Source organism: Ambystoma mexicanum, chromosome 5p (assembly GCF_040938575.1).
Source record: "Ambystoma mexicanum isolate Mex_15411 chromosome 5p, UKY_AmexF1_1, whole genome shotgun sequence".
NCBI lineage: Eukaryota > Metazoa > Chordata > Amphibia > Caudata > Ambystomatidae > Ambystoma > Ambystoma mexicanum.
The window spans coordinates 1,328,326,384-1,328,345,278 of record NC_090930.1 but is presented as its reverse complement, the minus strand read 5'-3'; positions in this window follow the sequence as shown (position 1 = coordinate 1,328,345,278).

The window sequence follows — 18,895 nt, the reverse complement described above, 5'->3', positions numbered from 1 at the left end:
CGCAAGCAAGCTGAAACTGTTCTAAGAACACTTGCGGTGTCCTGAAATGTACACAAATAAACAAAATGGGGGTGTCCTGAGGACGCTGTCCGTATTGTTCATTGTCAAGTTGAATGTGTTCTAAGAACACTCGCGGTGTCCTGAAATGTTCGCAAATACACAAAATGGGGGTGTTCTGAAGACGTTGTCGAACACTCACTGTGTCCTGAAATGTTCGCAAATATGAACGGGGGGTTGTGGCTGGCAAGTTGAATGTGTTCTAAGAACACTCGCGGTGTCCTGAAATGTTCGCAAATAAACAAAATGGGGGTGTCCTGAGGACGCTGTCCGTATTGTTCTCTGTCAAGTTGAATGTGTTCTAAGAACACTCGTGGTGTCCTGTAATGTTCGCAAATAAACAAGATGGTGGTGTTCTTAAGACACTTCTAAGAACTCTCGCGGTGTCCTGAAATGTTCGCAAATAAACAAAATGGGGGTGTCCTGAGGACGCTGTCCATATTGTTCTCTGTCAAGTTGAATGTGTTCTAAGAACACTCGCGGTGTCCTGAAATGTTCACAAATAAACAAGATGGTGGTGTTCTGAAGACGCTTCTAAGAACACTTGCGGTGTCCTGAAATGTTCGCAAATAAACAAAATGGGGGTGTTCTGAGGACGCTGTCCGTATTGTTCTCTGTCACGTTGAATGTGTTCTAAGAACACTCGCTGTGTCCTGAAATGTTCGCAAATATGAATGGGGGGTTGTGGCTGGCAAGTTGAATGTGTTCTAAGAACACTCGCGGTGTCCTGAAATGTTTGTAAATAAACAAAATGGGGGTGCCCTGAGGACGCTGTCCGTATTGTTGACTGTCAAGTTGAATGTGTTCTAAGAAAACTCGCGGTGTCCTGAAATGTTCGCAGATAAACAAAATGGGGGTGTTCTGAGGACGCTGTCCGTATTGTTCTCTGTCACGTTGAATGTGTTCTAAGAACACTCGCGGTGTCCTGAAATGTTCGCAAATACACAAAATGGGGGTGTTCTGAAGACGTTGTCGAACACTCGATGTGTCCTGAAATGTTCGTAAATATGAATGGGGGGTTGTGGCTGGCAAGTTGAATGTGTTCTAAGAACACTCTCGGTGTCCTGAAATGTTCGCAAATAAACAAAATGGGGTTGTTCTGAAGACATTTCTAAGAACACTCGCGGTGTCCGGGGAATGTTTGTAGGGGGTGTCCTGAGGACGCTGTCCATATTGTTCTCTGTCAAGTTGAATGTGTTCTAAGAACACTCGCGGTGTCCTGAAATGTTCGCAAATACACAAAATGGGGGTGTTCTGAAGACGTTGTCGAACACTCGCTGTGTCCTGAAATGTTTGTAAATATGAATGGGGGGTTGTGGCTGGCAAGTTGAATGTGTTCTAAGAACACTTGCGGTCTCCTGAAATGTTCGCAAATAAACAAAATGGGGGTGTTCTGAAGACGTTTCTAAGAACACTCGCGGTGTCTGGGGAATGTTTGTAGGGGGTGTCCTGAGGACGCTGTCCGTATTGTTCTCTGTCAAGTTGAATGTGTTCTAAGAACACTCGCGGTGTCCTGAAATGTTCGCAAATACACTAAATGGGGGTGTTGTGAAGACGTTGTCGAACACTCGCTGTGTCCTGAAATGTTCGCAAATATGAATGGGGGGTTGTGGCTGGCAAGTTGAATGTGTTCTAAGAACACTCGCGGTGACCTGAAATGTTCGCAAATAAACAAAATGGGGGTGTCCTGAGGACGCTGTCCCTATTGTTCTCTGTCAAGTTGAATGTGTTCTAAGAACACTCGCGGTGTCCTGAAATGTTCGCAAATAAACAAGATGGTGGTGTTCTGAAGACGCTTCTAAGAACACTCGCGGTGTCCTGAAATGTTCGCAAATAAACAAAATGGGGGTGTCCTGAGGACGCTGTCCCTATTGTTCTCTGTCAAGTTGAATGTGTTCTAAGAACACTCGCGGTGTCCTGAAATGTTCGCAAATAAACAAGATGGTGGTGTTCTGAAGACGCTTCTAAGAACACTCGCGGTGTCCTGAAATGTTCGCAAATAAACAAAATGGGGGTGTTCTGAAGACATTTCTAAGAACACTCGCGGTGTCCTGGAATGTTCGTAGGGGGTGTCCTGAAGGCGTAGTCTGTATTGTTCGCTGGAAAGTTGAATGTGTTCTAAGAACACTTGCGGTGTCCTGAAATGTTCGCAAATAAACAACATGGTGGTTTTCTGAAGACGCTTCTAAGAACACTCACGGTGTCCTGAAATGTTCGCAAATAAACAAAATGGGGGTGTTCTGAAATGTTCGTAGGGGGTGTCCTGAAAACGCTGTCCGTATTGTTCACTGGCAAGTTGAAAGTGTTCTAGGAACACTCATAATGTCCGCGGATATTAAAAGTTTCCATAGACCATAGTTGAAATGTTTGACTCTATGGATGTGATATGCTGCGGTGGTTGTGGCCAGGGCATAGAGTCTTGGGTGCATGGCCATTTGGCCATGCACCCAAGACTCTATGCCCTGGCCACAACCACCGCAGCATATCACATTCATATTTGCTTATAACTTTGGATGAAAAACAAATGTATAAGGAACAAAGGTATTAGATACTATGGATGTGATATGCTGCGATGGTTCTCCTTATTATTGTATGCTTACTGTTTGGTGTAGTAACCGGAGTACATGTATTTCTTGTTAATTTCTGTGATAAAAGAAAATAGCATGTTAGTATTAGTATTTTGTAATGACTTATTACATTGTATAATCAACATACTTTTTTTTTTTTTTGGACCCTCATATTTAGTAGATTACAAATCAGAGTACTGTGCAATTTGCTCAGTTTCTGTATTTGTTGCTAAAATCATTGGGTCTGTGGGAGAAAGAAAATCCATGTTGGATTTAAAAAAAAATCCTTTTTCTGTTATGCTACAGTTTATTTGTTTGTTTGTTTTCAGTGTTCACTTGTTGTTTCTGGCTAATGCTTTATACTTTGGCTTGTTGCATTTTTTTGGAGCAGTAACATATTATTTATTTGTTTGGATATTCTAAAATTTTGGAGCAGTTATATACCAATTGGCGTATTCTAACTGTCTATTTTTTTGATATATTTTAGTGGTATTGATTTATCTATTTGGATATTGTTAAATTTTGGGACAGTGAGATACCAATTGGCGTATTCTAACTGTGTATATTTTGGTCTAATTTAGTGGTATTCATTTATCTGATTAGTTGTTGTAGAATCTTTGAGCAGTTAGATAGCTTTTGGAGTATTCTAACAGTTTATATTTTTTTGACACAAGTTTACTTAGGGTTTAAATACAGTTTAGTTATCAAATTTTGGTTTTAAGAACATCAAATAAGCGTTTGTAAGATTTGCTGGTAATCTCTGCTTTAGAGTAATGGTACTATCATTACATTCAAACCATCCACATTTCTTTTTAATATATGCAGTGTAGTGCCCTGAATTGGTTGTGGCTCCTGCATGGTAGATTATACCTATTGTTGTGAAGGTTTTCTTACCAAGTGATATTTGACCATGTGTGAATCCAGTCAGCTTGCAGTTGTTTTTGGTACCATCTGCATTGTAAAGTAGAAGCATTAGTATTATGTATTATGTATTTACTATGTGTTTGTATTACTAACGTGGAGCGATTATCTGAATTGCAGGTAGAGCATAATCTACCGTGGTTTGCATTTTGTATAAGTCGCTGAAATGGAATGGATTCACAATTTGGTATTGATATATATATAAAGCGTTCATTGGGGATTTCTTCTTGTGTCACATTGTTGCAGAGAGTGCATGTATGTTTCCACATGTATGAAATCTGGACGATTTCATTTATAGGTATGTTTTTGTTTCCCAGTACTTGTAGTAAGTACATTAGAAATTCTTGTGGATCTTCCTGTGAGTTTATAGTGAATTTCACCATTCCAGTACAGTAGTCCAATTGTTGTCTTATTCCATAAACACTATACGTGTTGTCAGGATTGTTTGCTGCATTTCTGTGAAGTACTAACATTTGCAAACACAATGGGTCTGAACTGTGTAAGTAAATGTTGTCAACAATTGGTGGTAAATGAAATAGAATATTCATTGCTACATTTGCGTAGCAACTTACACCAACTATATTTGAGAATTTAAATGGTCCAGGTAGTTCTGTATCTAACTGCTTTTTTTGGAGTTTGTCTTCCTTCTTTAAAGAAGTACCTGGTTTGTTTTCCCTAATTGATTCTTTTTTGCTTGTGGTACTTGATGAAGTATTAATTTCTTTTACTCTCTTTGGAGGATTTGCAGTGACATCCTGTTGCATTTCTGTTTGATTTATTTTTCTTTTATAACATTTTACTTTTTGTGGACAGAATATGTGTTTAGGTGGGGGGTGTATAGTGAGCGAAGTCTATTGTATTCTAAAATGCAATTAATATCAGCATTTATTTTACTTGCATCAAAGTTGATTAGAAATAGACCATCAAGTGTACGTAAGCGTGGTTGTGCTACGTAGCTCATGCCTTCTTTAAAGACTGTGTTACCAATATCTATCATTGCTTTGTCTAGGGTAAGACCTTGTGATTTATGAATCATGACTGCATATGCAAGAGTTAGAGAAAATTGTTCTCTGCGTACATACATATCTTTGAAGAGAAGGAATCTAGCTGTTGAGCGTCCTATCCTTTTTACTTCTGAAAGTTTGTCAAAGAGTATATTGACAAACTGAATTTTGTTGTCGCGTGGATATGTTTGAAAGCCAACAACTGTTCCCAGTGCTCCATTAACTAGTCCTTGGTCCACATCAAGGTTACGTTTAAGCATTACTCTAAACTATTTAGTCTTGGTGTGGCTTGGGCACACATGGGTAGTGTCATACCATGTACATCTAGTTTGTCTGTGGCGCTAATTTCCATGATTGGCTGCATTTCTTTACTTAGCATGATTTCATTGAATTTGAAACAGCTTGCAAGAGTTGGCATTAAGGCCATACAATTGACATTTTTGTGGGCTAATTGTTCCATAACATCTGTAGCACATGCATTATCGCCATAAAGTGCATTAATGTGCCGGGTTTTCAATATTGCTTCTGCTTCTTTAAAAAGTATACCAACTCTGATACTTTTTAAAATGTTGGCATAAGTGAGATCTGCAGATTGCCGCATGTTTTCTGTTAATTCTGTGTATTGGAAATGTTGCCAAAGGTTGACATTTCCAATGCTGCCAACAGTTTTATGGCAGAGTTTGTGTCCTAATGTTTTAAAAATAGGCTCACCTTTTACTGGTGTTAATTGAAGCAGATCTCCAAAAACAATAATGTGTATTCCTGCAAAGAGCTCTTCATAGTCTGTTTTGAGTACTTCTTGTAATCTGAGGTGAATCAAAGCTAACATCAGGTTGGAGACCATGCTCACTTCATCTATTAATAGCATTTTCATTTGTTTCAATACTCTGTGTAGTTCCATTGAAGCTTCTGCAGAAAGATTGTAATAGTCTAATTTGTTCTGGTGTTCTACTGGTAATAGTAGTAATCAGTGTAATGTAACACAACCTATGTTGTAGGCAGCTAAACCTGTGGGGGCAGTGACAACAGCTGACAGTTTGTTGTTTGTCAATTGTTGAAGGAGCTTACTAATGATTTTGATTAGGAATGTTTTGCCAGAACCAGCTTCAGCACTGATGTACAGTAGTATAGGTTTATAATTATGGCTGGAACATTCTTTATTTTCATGTTTTACACCATGTGCAATTTGTTTTGTTACTCCTTGAAAAATGCTACGTTGCTCATTGTTTAGTTTTGATTGTAGTATAGTTAAGTCTTCTTTATCTTCATACTGACACATGGTGTTTTCTACTTCTATCATAGCTAATTCTGCCTCATTTATTATTAGTGGTTCTTCCAGTGGTTCTTGGCTTCCTGTTACAGAAGGTTGACTACTGTCAGGAGTGTCCTTATCTAGTTGGGCTTGGAGTTCTTCTTCGTGTTGCTGTTCATTGTGAAACATTGTTTTGTACTGTGTAAAGTTTACATCAGTTATAGTGCTTTCATTTGCTTTGAAAGCAACCTCATATGAGTCATAGTTATCTAGTATTTGTTCTTCTTTTCTCCATGGTTTGAAGAGTTGTAGCAGGGACATGTAATATACTTCTTTATGTTGAGGAGTCTTTAATGACAATTTGATATGATTAATTCAATTTGGTTTAGTGAGTGTAACTAAGCTGCCTTCACAGTTTGTCACTCTATAGTTACCTTTTTTTCATCAGGTTTCATATTATTTTTGTATGTGTAGTTTTGGGCTATGTGGTATAGACACATGTTTTCCAAAGTATTACTTCTGTTTGGGTAGTATGTGTCTAATAAATTGTTTTTTAAAATGTCTTGGCTGTTGGGATCACGTTTGGCTATTGTTTCTATATCTTCATATGATTTTAGAACTCGTTTTCTAGATTTAGCTGGACCAAGACTTAGCCATACTATATTTTCAGATTTACCATACAATGCAGTACCAGTTAAATGATCAGCTGCTTCATATGATCCACATTCTCTATGGGTGAGCATTTTTATGCCCAAGCTGTATAATTTCTGAGACACTGTTTTATCTGATGACAGGTCATTCCAGAGGTCTTGGAGCTCTGTCTTTTCTGCTTTATTTAAGTATGCTGTGACATATCGTGCAACTGCAGTAGAATTGTCTGCAATGTATTGCACATCTATGTTTGCATTCCATAAGTGGGCAATGATTGCATTATAATCATTGATATATTTTTCTTCTTTTCTTTTTATGTAATATTTATTTTTAGGTGACTTACCTTTAACACTATGTCTAACTGAAGACATGAGGTTGTTCACTTGACCTGTTTTTGTAACTGGTCTAGGGAAACCAAATCGGCATTTGGTGTAGTATTTCCCTTTGTTTTTGTATTTGCGACGACAATATTTTCCACATTTGTGTCTTCGAAATTGTAAAAATTGTGCATGAAGATCACTATTTGTGGCTTCTGATGGAATTTCACAAGTGACATATTTTTCAATAAACTGTTAAACAGTGGCATCACTGTCTTGACCAAATTTACGAGCATCTTCAATCCATAAAAGCATGTGGATATGTGGTGCTCCTCTGGCTTGGTATTCTTTTCTCCAAAAGAATTGTTGCACTTCTCCAAGGGGAGGAACAGTTTTTTTACAAATAAAATGTAGCATAGCATGTAAGGAATGGTGAAAATATCTTGAAACATTAACAGGATCCAAAGAACAAAGTTCTCCAGGTGTTAGTATATCTATGTTTGTTTTGTTTTTATTTGATATGCGTAGGAAATCATGTAAATCTTCCCATGCATATTCTGCACAACTTAATGTAACAAACCAAGTGGGTGTGCCAAGGTTTCTGATCATACAACGTACATCTCCATGACGTCGAAACCAGTACTCTTTAGTACCACGCATATTTGCTAATAGATTTGTAATATTTGATTGTAAAACCTCATCCTTTTGTTTCACTTTTTCTAATAATTGTGTAGCTGTCATATTTTGAAGGTGTGATCCTGATTTTAATATGTGTGCAACTCCGTAACATAAAGTTGCTGGTTCACTTTCAAAGAGTAGGTAGAATATGTATTCCACATTTTGTCTAAATCTGGGATCTTCAGAATACATCCGTAATGAGTGGTATTCTGAAGCTGATATTTGAATAGGTCTATCATCATACCTTCCTCCTTTGCCAGTAGGAAGGAAAGAGTAGAGGAAAAGCATGTGCTTCTATACTTTTTTCCCATATGCTGATTGGCGATCCTTTTGTTTGACGCATTTGGTACGTTTCCAGTACATCTTCTATGGTGTCATTAGAGTGCAAAGGATGAATTGTATAATGGTCTAAAGTATTTGATATTGTAGCAGGATCTAGTAGCTCAAATTGACCAGCTTCTTGTGTTTCTTGAATTATTTTACTTGTATCTTTCAAGTTTTCTTCAATATTAATTTCTTTGTAATATTCATTATTCTCTTTAAGATATTGGAAGGCTTGTCTAACGTTATGTAAATATACCAGCTGTTGCCATATTTTTTTGTCTTTTGTAGGTACTCCATTTACCAAGATAATTAAAGATTGCTGCATTGGACGTTGTACTCCTAGAGTGTGCACATTTTCTTTTAGATCTAATGGTAAATGCACTACTTTTCCACGAATGCCTTTTACCAATTCAGAGGGAGGTAATTTTGCTGTTTTTGGTTGAAGGCGTATTATTGCTTGAAATGGGTGTACTGTATGAATTATGATGCTTTCATATAAATTAAGTTTTTGTAGGGGTTTTGGTACTGGGTATAATTCAAAATTATTTGTGATAGCACGTGAAGGAGTTTGGTTGTTGTCAAGTTTTGTAGTGCAGTAACTGCAAAGTATTAAGAGGTTAGTTATTTCGTATTTGTTTTCTGCTACAAGGTAGAGAGCTAATTCAAACCATTTAGAATTTCATTGTCTTCTATTTTGAATGATAGGTCCACAGTTTTTGTGTTACTTTTATAAAAAGTTCTACGGCAACATACACATACATGGTTTGGTACTTCAGCTGATGTACTTTTAAATTTTAGTATTTCTTTTTTGTATGTGTTTAGCAAAAGGTTGCCATGTGTAGAATTGTTGCTTAATTGGTTTAAAGCTATTTCATTCTGTAAATGGCTTTCACTTCCAAAATATTTTTTCTGGATATAGTCAATTTCTTCAAGTAGGTCTTTTTCTGTACCATGTAGAAGGATGTTATTTAAATTTGCTAGTGCTAAAGCAGGACTTTTAGCATAGTACAGTTTATAGACTAGATTTCTTATAGTTGAATGATGTGTTGATATCCTTTTGATGTCATGGAAAGTGGTTTTACAAGTAGGTCCTGTAATGCAGGCCAATGAATGTCCTTGTAGTCCTGTGTACATGCGCACTGGACAGGTATCCATATTTTGCAGTAATTTAATTTTGATTTTGTCTTTGCTTTTTACATATTTATTGAGGAATTGGCATAAAGATTTGAAACATTGTTTGGGAATGTTACACATTGACGTGCATGATTCAGTTGAATGGAGGGGTAATTCTAAGTTTTCAGGGCATATTTTTGTAAGGAGTACTACTTGTTCTATTATGGTATTATTCATTTTTCATAACCTCGACCACTGCTATGTATGGCAATTGTATTTGTTTGCTTTTGTTTGTACTCTTCTTCAATAAAATATGGTTCTGTGCTCGTAGTGTGATTCCATTCACCTCTGTAGATTCTTAAGAAGTTCTTTCTGTTGACATTTCGCTTATTGAGAAGTCTTTTTTGTAATTTAGTTATTAGTTTTGTTAGTGGTTTCATTTTGTTTAACAGTAAAATAAATAACTTTCTTATAAGAAGAATTGCACTGTCCATCAACGCTTCTAAGATTAATTTCCTACTATAGGTTTTAAGCATTGAACCTGATTTCTCTCCTGTTTTTCTAAGATTTTGAAGGACTTTGTGACGGTACATTTTGGCTAAAATACTTTTCTTGGTATGCTTACTTTGCACCATATTAAAATTTAAAGAAGTAGTTTTATCTGTAGTGATAGCTGATTTTCTGTTAATTGTTTTTTGGTTTGTTTTACATTTTGATAGAGGAGGCAAAGTTTTTGTACTTGAAACTTCTTGTGTTTCACTAAATTACTGTATTAGCTGTTTTGTTTCAACTTTCTTTACAAATTCTGCTAGAGATGGATGCTTATGTTGGACACTTTTATTTTCATTTGCTCTACTTCTGCGTTGCTTTCTACGGACTTGACTTTTGGTAGGCATTCTTTAGGGTCTGTTGAAAAAAATAAAGAAGGTATGGGTTGGGGTGTTCTGCAATGTATGTGTGCTGTGTGCATGAGTGTTTGAGTAAGATGATAAAGATGTATGTAATGGTGTGTGATTGTGCATTAGGAACTACAACTAGTAGGGATAGGTATTCTTGAATTTATGTGTTACTAAACTGGGGTTCAGATGACAAAAAAAAGTAAGCTAGTGGTGTGGAAAAGTAGAAATAGTAAATCTAATGTATACAATTAAAACAGTTGTTTGTTCTATAATATGAAAATTGTAGTGGTTCAGTTTGGTAATTTGTGTGTCCAAAAATAGGAATTTGTGGGCCTTTCTGGCTGTAAATTGCTGTTTAAGACATGGAGATTTTTGGACAAAATGGTACATAATCTCTATTTTTAGGCACAGAAATAGCTTGTATTAACTTTACAGTATGTTTGAGTAATAATACAAATATTATGGTGATATTCAACTTACTTTTTTCTTAAATTAACAGGTAACTTCTTAGTTCTTCTTTGTTCTTCAAATTCGGCTGCTTCTTTTCAGGAGACTGGTCTTCACTGCAATTGTAAAAGATTCAAATTAGTAATTTTGTTTGTATATAGCACTGTTTTTAATTTAGATATTGTTTTTTTTAATTGAAATCCTCAGGGCCTTCTTCAAAACTATGAAACTAATTTATTTACATAAGATACATTGCATCAGTTCAGTACATATGATATGTTCTTAATAAACAAATTGTATTGAATGACTAACTGTAGCAAAAAAAATATCTTTACTATGTCTTGTGAAATTTATAATATACCAGTGAATACCACTATTTCTGTAACTAAGCTGTTCTAGGTAATAGGCGCCTCAATGTCATGTCTAAATTAAAGGAATTAAGTAAATAAATAAATAAAAACAAAAAAATATGAAATTGTATACGTTTTTTAAGATTTAAACATAGATTGTGCTTGCATGCAATTTTATTTGAATATATGTAGTCTATATATTTCATTTAAAAAATGTTAGTTTAACATGATTTGAGTGTGTGTGTATAAAGAAAGTAAATAGTATAAAGGTTTATAAGTGATAGTTGATTTTAGGAAATTGAACAAAATACAGTAAATTCATTTTACAGATTACACAAGCTAAAAGTCTGTTTGAAAATGTGTTCATCTACTGTACATAAAATATGCATACCTGAAGTTTGTGTTCATGCATATGGATATGCATGGAGCTGCAAGTAGAAAACTTGGAGACTTGTACAGTATTTCTGGTAGATGGTGCTTGCCAATGATATGACACTTGTACTCAGAGAGATTCACAGTACATTTGCAGTGCTGATCTATGATGATGCAGTTAGATGTAGAGGTCTTGATTGTGATTGGTGCATGGTCATGTGACTTCTTAGCTACATCCAATGAGGGAATGGCAGAGAGAGTAAAGTGGAAATGGTAGAAGGGCTGTTCATGTTACGATATGCCCGCGGACATGGCGGTAGTTCGCGGACATCAGGAGTTACATCCGGGGATTTTTGGGTTCAGAAGTCATGCAAATGAGAATGAGTACTGAAAGGGATTGGTCAGGAAAGTTTAGTGGGTGTGTTGTGCCAGAAGAGAGTTTCTCATATACTGTTTTTGCTGAGAGAACAACAGATAGCTATGTCTGTTTGTTTTAGGAAAAAGATTGTATGGATTTTGGGAGATTCATGGATATATTGGTTGAAGGTGCATGCAGAAAGCTGTGGAGTAGCTGTAGATCTTGGATTCCCACATGTAGAAGTACACTGGCATGGAGTACGTGGAATGAAGTGGTTGGACTTGCTACCTCTCTGTGCTACTTTGGAGACAGAGCAACATCCAGACATAATTGTAATTCATTGTGGAGGGAACAGTTTAGGACATGTGACTGGAATGTTTTTGCAATTTGCTATGAAAGAAGGACTTGGGAAGGTTATGGACATGTTTCCTAATTCTCAAGTGATATTTTCATGGATTGCGCAGAGACAAATGTGGCTTCATTCTTCTTCATTTGGTCCACAAATGGAAAAAGCAAGGCACAATGTTAATAAAGCTGTGTGTGCCTTTCTAAAAGATTTTGGCATGTCTTCTTTTCACAATGAAAATATTCTGTTTCGTAGTACAAACATTTTTCGCAGAGACGGAGTCCATCTTACTTATGGTGGCAATCAGATTTTTCTGAGAAATGTACAAAATGCATTGCGACCTTTTTTGGAATTACAACATCCATTTTGAAGTAGGTGTTAAGCATTTATAATTTTTGACTTACAAACACCTTCCAAAGGCTCTTTTCAGAGCCACCACTTCCTCCCAGAGAAAATTGCAATGTTTGTGATAGGGTAGCAACCCAATTTTTTAAATGTTCGCAAACTGTCCGCGGACTTCTAAAAAATACAAAGGGCCCTGCTTCATTTATTTTCACTTCTATTTTTTAACTGTGAAAGGCGGCTCTAAAAAGAGCCTTATTTTTTGGGGGATTTTTGTTATTTTTTATTTTTTTTTGTTTTTTTATACACGACACATTAGGAGAGGAGGGGAAAGGAAGGTAAAGGTGGGGACACCAACCACAGGGATAAGAAAGGGCGAGCTGAGAGAGGAAGATGTAGAGTGGGTTTTATTTGGGTAGTGAGCAGATCTTCTCGTGCTCTGAGACGATAGTCTCAAAAGCACTACGAAGTCGCTCCCCCCCCTGCAGAGTACTGTGTCACAGTACATACATAAAACTGTGACCCTCGAAAGGTAAGGGTCATCAGCATTCTGTATGGCCTGGGAGGCAGCTTGAGGAAGACGCTGTCCCACAGAGGTGGTCCTTGTGGTGACAGAATCAGAAACAGAGGATGAAGTAGAGGAAATCATCCTGCTACATTCTTTGCAAGGTACAACCCTGCGAATAGCCCCAGAGTGAAATGACCTCAGGTGTCGCTTCATAGTAGTGGTCCCAAAGCTGTACTTACCGTGCTTCCCGCGACTGAGTATCATTTTGCACTCATTGCAGGTAACACGGTTCGCACGAGCCTTAGGACCATTCACATGAATGGTGAATAACTGCCACACCCAAGACTCACGCCTAGTGCGGGTAGTAGGGATTTCCTCTACCTCATTCTCATCATCCTCTTCTTCCTCCTCTGCATCCTCACTCCTGTTCCCCTTGGGGAGGTGGTGGTGGTGGAGGGGGTGGGGGTGGTGCTGAAGCAGGTGCAGCACCAGGTGGCAGTAGTTCAGCAATGGATGTTATCTCGATGATGGTGTAATCTGCAGGTGGCAGCAAAAATCGCTGTGCTCTGAAGAATAGCCAGAAACACAATGAGAATAAGCTGTAGGGAGTGGTCTTTTATAGGGGTGCTTGTGCACGGTCCGTGGACATGCGTCCTCTCCGCGGACAGATCGAACAAAAAAAAAGTTCAAAAAGTTTCAAAAGATATGTAGAAAGTCAGGATTACTATGTGTGACTTATGCCATGGTGAGATTTTATTGAAAAATATTATGGATTAATTGAAAATGTACTTTTAAATTGTTCGGGGACACAAACAGTGTCCGCATTCAGAACACGTGATCAGTGTGGGCGAGGTCATATGATCCGTTCGCGAACAAGTCCACGAAGGTAGCGCATGTCCGCAGGACACCAAATGCACGGAGATTGGTTAGCGCATGCGCGTTGATGTTCTAAGGACACTGTTCGGGTCCTGAAGTAATTAAAAATGTGTCACACGTGAAACGAACATTTCAGGACACTGCGTGTGTTCTTAGAACAGTTTAAACTTGCTAGCGTACAGTAAGGACAGATATAGTGTTCTTCAGGGCACGTCCAATTTCGTTCATGTACAAACATTTCAGGACACCAATTGTGTTCTTAGAACAGTTTAAACTTCCTAGCGAACAGTAAGGACAGATATAGTGTTCTTCAGGACACGTCCGATTTCGTTTATGTACGAACAATTCAGGACACCGCGTGTGATCTTAGAACAGTCTGAACTTGCTAGCGAACACTACGGACAGATATAGTGTTCTTTAGGACACCAATTGTGTTCTTAGAACAGTTTCAAGTTGATAGCGAACATTACGGACAGATATAGTGTTCTTTAGAACACTTTAATTTTAGTTTCTTTACGAACATTTCAGGACAGCACGTGTGTTCTTAGAACAGTTTGAATTTACTAGCGAACAGTACGAACAGGTATAGTGTTCTTCAGGACACCTCCATTTTCGTTTATTTACGAACATTTCAGAACACCTGCACTGTCCGCGGACACCTACATTGTTTTAAAAAAAAAAAAAACAACACAATATAAAAATTAAACTTTATTTAACATATATCAATAATTTATGACAGAGAAGGTGAGGCAGAAACAGAAACAAAAACAGGAGAATTAGGGGTTTCAACATGATTGTTATTAGGTGAAGAAGGGATGGAAGTCTCATCAAAACGTTTTGGGTTATGGAGAGGGTTTCGGGATAATTGACTGGGATATGGTGAGGAGGGACAAGTACATGTAGGGCAATGGTACGAGGTTTTTGGTTTAAAATGATCTTCCACAAAAGTTTTCAATTTATTAAAATTAGTCAACAATAAATCCATTTTTTCTTCTATACTGTGAAAAGTGTTATCCATAACAGGTTTTTCTGAAGTATTTTCTATTTTGGTATGCTCTGTACAAAAATATATATATATATGTTAAATGTATACAAAATAATAATAATTAAATGGTTTATATTATAAAGTGTTTACCATTAGTTTCACTATCTTGTGAAATTTCTTCATGCAGGAAATGCTCCTCTAGCCATTAAAGAGTACTAGACATTTATGTGAGAAAAAAAAAAGATAATATATTTTTTTATCTAATACAGAAAGTTTATAGATATATGAATAAAATTAAGTACACTTACTATTTCAGGTAAGATATGTCCTATGCACTCAGTGGGTCTGCTCTTGTTCTCAGTTCTGTCGTGTTTGTGAGGTAATTATGTTGGAAGCCAATTTATCTTCTTGTGGTATATTCCATTTTAGAACATAGTGCATTTAAATTAATGGTTAGTGTGTTGTATATATGGGTTACATTTCTTATGTATTAGTACATATAATGTGTTTGTGTGCTCCTTTTTGAATTTGTTAAATGTTCCTATGTTATGATATAACAATCAAACATACCCCCCAGAGTTTTTAGGTAGTGGTACTGTTCTTCGAACATGTCCGCGAACATTAAATGAGTTTGCGGTCATCAAGTACAGTAGAAGAGATTCAGTCAGTTCCATATGACATGTATATAAAGTCAAAGTCATTATTGTTAAGTTGCGCTACTAAAATCCTTTGAAATTCAGTGAAAAAACTTTGTTAAATGGACGTTATGGTTAAGTTGCACTACTAAAAACCTAAGAAATTCAGTGAAAAAACTTTGTTAAAGGGACGTTATGGTTAAGTTGCGCTGCTAAAAAACTATGAAATTCAGTGAAAAAACTTTGTTAAAGGGACGTTATGGTTAAGTTGCGCTGCTAAAAACCAATGAAATTCAGTGAAAAAACTTTGTTAAAGGGACGTTATGGTTAAGTTGCGCTGCAAAAAACCTTTCAAGTTCAGTGAAAAAACTTTGTTAAAGGGACGTTATGGTTAAGTTGCGCTGCTAAAAACCTTTCAAATTCAGTGAAGAAACTTTGTTAAAGGGATGTTATGGTTCCAAGTAAAGCCGAAAAACCCTTGAAATTCGCCAGTTATGGTAAGCTAAGCAACCATAACTCGCGCCACCACCGTGCACTGCTAAGCCTAACACCCAGGACATCAAAGATGACATCACAAATGTCATTGATGACATCACTGATGACATCACATGTCTGACTCCCCCTTTTTTCCTTTCCTACATATCTAGGCCACATGATTTTCTTCAGTAACAGTCAGGAACTAAAAATTGTAAATGTACTATATTCGTAGACTTATCCTTCAAGTGTGTTCTTACAATAATTCCCTTATGGTCCAGTCATATCATATGAAACATATTCATAGGGGAAGACCCAACCTTGAAAGACAGAAATCCTTTTTGTGCATTAAAATTATCAGTAGATTTATCAGCACTTTCTGTTAGTTTTGATGTTTTTTTTGTTACTGTACTTTCCCTGTATATACTCATATTCTTATATGTTGTACTCACACTATTTTCCTTAGGGTCCAGACACATCATGTGATATATATAGATAGGGTAAGTAACAGCTTTGAAACAGAGCAATCATTTCTCTGCATAAAGGTAATCAGTTAGGTTATGAACACTTTCTGCTACTATTGCTGTTTTTTTTTCTTAATTCAATTCCCTTGTATATATTCATATTTGTATGTGGTGTTGTCTCGTTGTGATTTGTCTATAATAATGCAATTATGTAGTAAGTGGGTTTTATTACCTACTTATCACAAGTTTCACTGTATGCAAAACTGTAATATGAAAACAGTTATCATTTCACTATTCAACATGGCAAGCTTATGAATATTGCACCTCCATCGTGTATGCTGCACACAATGCCTATGTTTCTACATGAGTACCTTAGTATACTGGATGGAACTTCATAATAGAATGCTATTTATATCAATGAATTGCTTAATACACTGATTAGCACTTGATATTTATTCCAATAATCTTTGACACTTTTTTTATTAACATTACACTAAGAATCCCTTGTACAGACTTTTCATGAAAGGTAAATGCACATGTGATGTCATCAGTGATGTCATCAATGACATTTGTGAGGTCATCTTTGATGTCCTGGGTGTTAGGCTTAGCAGTGCACGGTGGTGGCGCGAGTTATGGTTGCTTAGCTTACCATAACTGGCTAATTTCAATGGTTTTTCGGTTTTACTTGGAACCATAACGTCCCTTTAACAAAGTTTTTTCACTGAATATATATATATATATATATATATATATATGGCAGCAATCACCAAGTGGTGACAATACAATTCAAAATAAGTAAAGCAATTGAATTCACTTATATTAATGCAGAATATAAAACACAGGAAAAAGAACAGTTTTCATTTGTGAACAGATAGCGTTTAGGTTAATATTTCCCCCTGCCAAGTTCTTACAGGACAAATGAGCAATCCTGCAGAGATGTAAGTAATCAGCAGGTATTGAGGAATTAAATATAATGTCTAGAGTCTGAATGCAATTTTCCCTCCCCAAACAAGAGAGAAAAACGTTTTTGGAAATTTACACTTTTAAAATGACAGGTGAAAACGGCTTTGTAAAATAATGCAAAATGATGCAAAAATGCTTGAATGGAGAACAATTCTTAGGAATGCAACACTAAACAGGTCCTAACACACAGGAGCTACAATATAAACAACAGTACACACTTTAGCTCAGGATGGGATTGAAGAATCACTTTGAATGGGAAAAAGACACGTGTAAACTTTTGAAAACTGCAAATTCGCAGCAAGATTTCACTATGCGATTTTTGATAAAAATGGGTCAAATACACTGTTCCGCGATGGGGGGTCTTAGGGATCAGTGAGAGTTGAAATTTCGTTTTTATCTATAAAATTGGAGAAATAACGGAATTTTTAGTGAGAGGTTTTTTGAAAAATAGGGGCGAAAATGAAAACAGAAATTTGCTTTTAAAAATGATAGATTAGTTTTATTACACTATATTAATGACTATGAAACAGAGAATGCCACCCGGGAATCTCCACAGTTACATGGCCAGCATAAACCTTCACGTGGTGGATAATCTATTTCTTTCTGGGATTTACTGTCATGGGTATCAGGCAGGTAGTTGGGGCAAGCTGGGTGGAGGCTTGGCAGGCCTGGCATAGGCACACAAAGAACCCATAACAAATCTCTCCTTTCATTCCTTCCCAGTGTTTGTAGTAACTTCCTGGTTACCACTTCCTGTTGCCAAACAGGAAGTGCATGATAACTCATGAGCTCTTTAGTGTTTGGGTGTGGCTGGCTATATAAGCCACACCCAAGATTCTTCCAGTTCTTCGTGTTGCTTACTGTGAGCTGTATCAGCAACACACTTCCCGTGCTCTGGATCAGCCAGCATGTGCTTACCTGCTCCGGATCATCCTGTTTCTGCTTACCTGCTCCGGATCATCCTGCTTCTGCTTACCTGCTCCGGATCATCCTGCTTCTGCTTACTCGCTCCGGATCATTCAGCTTACCTGGTTCTTACTCCATGCCGCAGCTATCTCCAGTCAAGAGGGGACTTCTACAGCGGCACCTGTAAAAACAAAGAAGAACAGCGTTAACACACGCACATCAGTAACTCTGCGCATACTCACTGAATCTTCCTGCAATGCTGGAATCCAGGTTAGTTGCACAAGCGCACAAACCCCTGTAAGAAAGAAGAGACATTATTCATTGCGCTCGCTCCAATAACGCAGACACTTATTTCAATGCGCTCTCTCTCATTACGCGGTGCATACTTACCAAAAGCCTCTTTGCAAACTTACCTAACCACCAAGTTTCCAGTAGCGCTGAACCTGACTCGAGGCACTAATACCACATAATTTCTCCTGCAAGGGAAAGGGAGAGACATTACCAGGTGCGCTCGAATTGAAGGTGCTGCACAAACCTACCAGCAGCTAGCTTCTACACGCAGCGCTACTCACCCACAAAAATACTGGCAAACAAAGACAATACGGACAATTTTGGACACTCAACATTCTCCGCGCAACGTTCACTTGTGGGAAGGACTTTCTAGCCAGTGAAGAAACTGGAACCTTGAACTGTCGGCCTCGCTGTGAAGGCGTAAAACAGCGTTTTGGTATCTGAGCTCAGCCTACAGACACTGGTATCAATCACATGAGTGAATCGTGCCCCTGTGAATGCAGGATGGAGTGCACACCCTACTAAAGATCAAGGTAAGCCCATAGGGGGACATCACAGCACACAGTAAAGAGAAGGGAAGGGCCCAGGGGAATCGGGTGAATTCAGATCTGAGTGTACACCTTGTATTTGACAGGTATTCCTCCAGGTGAAACAGGGGAAGTGAAGACTCAGGGTCAAGGGAGGCTCATCCATTGCTCCTGCAGAGACACAGGTGAGTGTGACAGAACACGAAGCCATCCTCAATACCTCTGCCCGAGCAATGAAAACCTCTGAGGTAGACCAGCTTTCCCTATT